This window comes from Pinus tabuliformis, chromosome 8 (assembly GCF_031772625.1).
Source record: "Pinus tabuliformis cultivar Carrire ecotype Pingquan chromosome 8, CPIR1, whole genome shotgun sequence".
In the NCBI taxonomy this organism is placed as follows: Eukaryota; Viridiplantae; Streptophyta; class Pinopsida; order Pinales; family Pinaceae; genus Pinus; species Pinus tabuliformis.
This window is the reverse complement of record NC_142294.1, coordinates 880667944-880673943: the sequence shown is the minus strand read 5'-3', so window position 1 is coordinate 880673943 and position 6000 is coordinate 880667944.

Genomic DNA, 6000 nt, shown 5'->3' with positions numbered 1-6000 from the left:
ATGATGACCACCCTGTTACACTAAAAAATGTCACCATGGCTATTTACAGTTAGTATGTCCTCCTGGGCAAGTCTCATGCCTCTTCTCTCCATGTCAAACTTCAAGAAAGAGAGAAAGTCTTTGTAAATGTGTTTATCTTTGGGTACGCAGATTCTCTCGGCCTTACCTGTGGGTACGCACCTAATGTTCACAAAAGCTGCGTACTTGTACGCTCTGTATGTAAAGGGGCAGGTGCGTACCCCTGTAAAGGTCAAAAAGCGCAAGTTTCACTCCAAAAAAGTTACTTGTGGTCATTTCTAGAGGCTTCTAGAAGTATGTTTGACGTGTATGAAGCGCCTCTAGATGGTTCATGTACCCCTACCAAAGAGGAACTTATCCCATCAATAAGGGAGCTATCCCATCCAAAGAGGGGCTTATCCCATTGATGGTGGACCTGAATAACTTCCTCTAGAGCACTATAAATACAGGCATTGGGCCAGAAGGAGGAGAGGTTGAAAGCTAAACATTTCTAAGGGTAGATGCTGCTGGAATTAGGACTCCCATTTAGAAGCTTGTGAGGAGAGATTGCCATCTTTGCTTGTTGTATTTGGAAGTGGGTGAGCTTTGTCAAAGTAAAGAAGAACTCTTGATGGACCCTGGGAGGGACTTGCACAACACCAAGGCTCAGGTTGTAATTGTTCCTATTGTTTCCTATTAATGCAAATGAGTCCATTCTTCTCAATAACTTGTTATTTATGAGTTGTTTCATGTACTCCTTGGTCTATGTGTTAAATATGTTTTATTTTATGAGATTATCAAGTGCTATTTAATCGTTTGATTGTTAGTGAATGCAGGTTTCGATGTGAAGGAGGAGCTCATCCGGATCAGCGAGGCTGGACTGCTACAACGGCGTTGGACTACAGGTAAGATCTAAACACTTGATTTCTCGTATAGTAAATGCATGTTTAGAGAAGGATTGCTCTTGTTTGTCTTGTTTGTCACTAGAGAGTCTTAGGCTCCTAGGGAGGTTGGTTGTGTCCGCACTATCGACTCTTTCCGCCTGACAAAATGGCGACTCCACTGGGGAATCCATTGATGAGAAAGTTTTTTCCTTTGTATGCAACTTTGATCTAAGAAAAGTCATTTATTTTCTGGTTTTTGGCTCTGTGACTTTGTATTTGGGTGGGTTAGCTTAGGGTTAGATTGAATTTAGTTTTTCTTGGTTTTTTCAGTAGTACGTACCCTCTGAGTGTTGCACAGTGCGTACTTGTACGCACTGTTGCTGTGTGCACATAGCGGGCCCGCACCTGGCTTAACAGGTTGCCTGCGTACCCTGTTAAAAATTAAGAAATTTCCATTTTTTACATTTTTCCTCTTAGATTTTGCTTTTTCTTAGTTTTTACTGCCCATATCCATTAGTCTCTTGTCAAAGATCTTCACCTGAACTTGTTTCGATAGCGTTGAGTGTTTTAGTGGATTTCATAGAAGTTTAAGCCCTAGGGTTTGATTTTTGAGTAGGTCCTGTAGTGACTTTGGCGGTAGAAGTTGTCAAGCCTTAGATCTCTCTAGTTTTGTCAGCCTTCTTAGGAGTCGGACCTGTCATAAAGTCTACCTGTGAGAGAAACTTACCTTTGAGTTGTCTCCTTGGCAAATTTCGAAGTGCTTGTTGATTGAGTATTGAATTCCATTTTACAAAAAGAACAAAAAGATTTGAGTTTTGTTTTGACTGGTCTTTTGATTCTGCATTAGCTGGTCCTTGACTTGATTGTGGTCAAGTAAAACAACCTAGAATCATCTTTGTAGGCTTTTGCCTCGTTAAGTTTGCTTTAGAGTAAATTTCTTTTTGATTTGCTTGTGAGTCAATTTTTCATAGATTTTATAGATTTTGAGATTGATTTTCATTAAAATAGATTTATATGCTTTATTAAATAAGAGAAAATACAAAAACATCTCCTTTGAAAAGTTTTGTTTCAAGTAGCTTTGAGGTATTTTGAAAGAAAAAGAATTTTTCGTGCACGTAAGGAGTGGTCATGTTTGTATGCTTGGAAAGATAAAGAGAATTGTTTCTTTGATTGTCTTTACTAAGAAAGCTGTTTTCTATAAAATTTGCATTTTCCAACTCTCTTAGTTAGGAGTTTCATTGAAAGAGAAAAGTAGCGTAAATCATCTTAGGTGCATCTTTGTAGTGGTTTTTAGTCGAGTCTACACACCATTGGTTTCATTTCCGCTACCTTTTGTCTTTAAGAAAAACCATAAAATTAATGCTTAAAGTAAAATCAATTTAGTAACTTTTATTTACTAGGGCTCTGAAACACCAATTTAGATCAGGCTAGTGTCTTGGAGTAGGAGAGTAATTAACTCTCCAAGACAACAAAACCAAACAAGTAGCTTATCTTGTGATAGGATAAATCCAATTGTCTCATTTGTACTCTGGGAAAGCTCCTCTTAAAGGAGAAGCACGAGCTCGTGTCCGAACCAGTGAGGGGATCAATCCCCCCTCATTGGGAACGACGCCAGACACGCACGTATTACAAACGGTAAACCTCAGATTAACCATTTTCGAGGAGCCAGGGGTCACTTGTCGGTAAACCTTGGATTATTGTCAAGGAACCGGCAAGGGGATTGAGCTTGATACTCTGCCCTTGCGTGCTGTCGGAGTGTAGACTGTTCCCCCAGGTGCATTTGTTGCGGTTGGTAACCTTAGTGACCATTATCTTTAGGATTCTACCGAGGTGACGGTGGAGGGAAGATCCCACTGTACCTGGAGCAGACGTCGGCTAGACTCACTTGGATTTTCCGGGGGGTTCACTTCACTCAACACGGTTAAAGTGGAGGAACTTGTGCCGGTCTATTCATTAAGCAGGTTGCCAGGGTAACTGTTCCACCCGCCACTTCTGTACTGAATCCGGCGATGTTGGGTTTCGTCTCCAACTAGCGTTTTCGGTCTGGAAGGCTACTGTTTGTGCTTGGTTTGACGCCCTAGATTCTTTAGGCGTGTGATTCAAATTTGTTTGGTTCTTTAGCGACTTTAGGTGGTTTGATTTGAGATTTTACTTTGTTTTCGTGTGTAGTAGTTAAAAGTTTTAGCTGTGGCGGAATTACCGAGACAGTCCCGTAGACTTCGGGGAAAGTCACCTGAGATTGTTACCGGAACTGATTTGTTGAGGAAACTCCGTAGATCACGGGGTGGATCTCCTAAAAACGTCCCGGGTCAGTACGAAGGATTGAAGGTCCTTGTAACTCCTCCTAGTGGCAGTAGAGTAGGTTCACCTGAAGAAGGAGAATCTTCCTTGGTAGTCCATCTAGATTACCAAAGTCTAGAGACAGGTTATAATCCCGAAGCTGTTACAGTTTCTGAGCTTGCTGGTAGTTTTTCGTCTACTAGTGATACAGGCGAAGAACCTGAAATATCTGAACCTGTTACTCCGACTTCTAGTGTTCCAGATTCACCAAGAGTAGAGCGAGTTATCACCGAAAATCTTCCTACTGGTCTGATTGCTATTGAAGAACTTGCTCCAGAGGAAGAAATAGGTGTCTCTAACCTTGAAGATCAGCTTACTATTGAGCTCAGAGAGCATGAATCTATCTTTTACAGTCCTCCTAGAAGTACTACTTGGTACCTTTCGTTAACCAATTATTTAGACAACTCAGGGATAGGTTTTTCTACACCTCGTACTCCTTTTCCACCTGGAGGTATTTATACTCCTATAAATATGTCTGGTCAGTCGTCCGTGTTTACTCAAACTCCTGAATCTTTCTTACACGGCGGTCCTTCTGTTCCCATCGGGTATCAATCACTTTCTGGTACCTTTGCGGGGGCATCTCCTCAACCCATTGATCATGGGTTATTAGCTGGAAATAATGGTAATATACCGTTGGGTGTAGGAGACATTTACATGATGTCAGGTTCAGTTCCCGTTTCTCAACCTCAAGGTGGCCAATTACCGCCTGGGGGGCAGCCTCAATTAACCCCTGGGGGGCAACCTCAAGGTACACAAATTGTGTCTGGAGGGCAACCTCAAGGTCAGTATGTGCCTATGGTGCAATACATGCCTCAAGGTCAACCCCAGCCTCAATATGTACCCCAGGGTCAACCTCAGTATCAATATTTACCTCAAGGGTATCAACCCCAAGGGTATCAACCTCAAGGGTATCAACCTCAAGGTCAAGGTCAACCCCAGTATCCGTATTTACCTCAAGGTTATCAACCTCAAGGTCAATACTCGAGTCAAGGTTATCAACCACCTCAAGGTCAGTCATATGTTCAAGGTATGGGAACTGTACCTTTCAGTTATCAATCCTATCCTCAATCCGGTTATGGATCTCAGTATTCTCAACCTGTTACAGGTCAATTCCCCGGAATGATGGTGTGGGATCCATCACAGGGTCAACAGGTGTTGCAGCCAAGTATACAGTTGGTTCCTCAAGCTGGACAACCCGTAGTTTCTGGTCCACCCCAGCAACCGCAACTTGTCCAGTCAAATGTTCAAACTTCTGTAACTTCGGTAGTTACTCAGCCGCCAATTGCACCTATTACTCCATCTCAAACGACTGCTGCAACTACTGCTACATCTGCCGCACTTACTTCTGGAGTATCGACAGCTCCGGTTTCTACTGTCTCTGCAACCACTCCTCAGACATCTTTACCGTTGTCTAGATCTATGATTCAAACCACGGTCCAGATGCCTATAGGTCAGCCTGGTATAAGTACGGTTGTCACTACTCAACCTCAATTTTTTCAACACCCATACCAGGGATAGTACCAATATGGGCAAGCTGTCCAGCAGTCGGTTTACCAGTATCAACCGTATCCTGGGTACACTTATCAACAACCTCAACAACCCCAGTACGGTCCGGTTAATCCTGGTTTTCCAGGAGGATATAATATCCCTAATGCGATTCCTGTTCCTAGTTATCCTAGATATCCTCCTCCTGGGACTGGTCTTGTGACCCAGAGTTTTAGAGATCCTAACCGGTAATTACCGTTTATCGCAACTTTGGATTTAGTAGACTTGACGCGCCTAACGAACGATCCAATTCAATATCTTCCGTTATGGCTGCCAATGCCAAATAAGTTGCCCAGTGATATACCCAAGTTCGAAGGTAAGTCTGGAGAGGATCCATCCAATCATGTGATGACTTACCATCTCTGGTGTGCTTCAAATTCTATCTCGGATGATTCGATCCACTTACGTCTTTTCCAGCGTACACTCATTGGTCTCGCGGTCGAGTGGTACATTGAGTTACCACGGGCCTCTTTTTACAATTTCAGCCAGTTAGCTACCTCGTTCTTAACTCACTTTCAGTTGCCGGTCAGATACGATAACGGTACGGAGTTATTAACTTCACTAAAACAATCGACGTCCACGTATATTTCTGATCACATTCATGAGTGGAGACGTCGAAGAAGGTTAGTGAAAGTTTTTATTCCGGACCAAATCTTAGCTGAATGGTTTGCTAAATCATTATTACCGAAGATTACTGAAGATGTAGCTAAGGCCGGAGTAGTTACTGAGGAGCAAGTCATTGCTGAGGCGCAGTACCTTGACTTAGTTTATACTCAGTCAGGTACGTTACACGAGAAGATTCCAGATCTTCCAAAATCGAATCAAATCGCTGCTGCTCCTTCGGGATCTCATGCCGCTGATGGTATGATTGGCATCGTGAATACAAAGAGCAAGAAGAAATCTTCCAAGACTTCTACTACTCCTATAATCACTTTGCCTGATTCCCCGACAGGAGAGTCTTCTCCTGAACTTTCCGCCGATATTCACGCTGTGGAGTCATCTACGGCCAAATCAAAAAACGGTGGAAAGAAGAAAGGAAAGAAGAAGGCTAAAGCAGACAAGGCTCCGAAGGAGAAAACGGAAAAGTCGGAAACCAATGACGAAAAGCGCAAACCTCGATATCCTTGTCTTATTTGTGAAGAGGATCATTTTACAAGAGATTGCCCTCATCGGGTTGAGGTTGTGAAGATAGTCAAAGGTTCTCCCACTCCTGCTGTGTTAAAAGATCCATTTC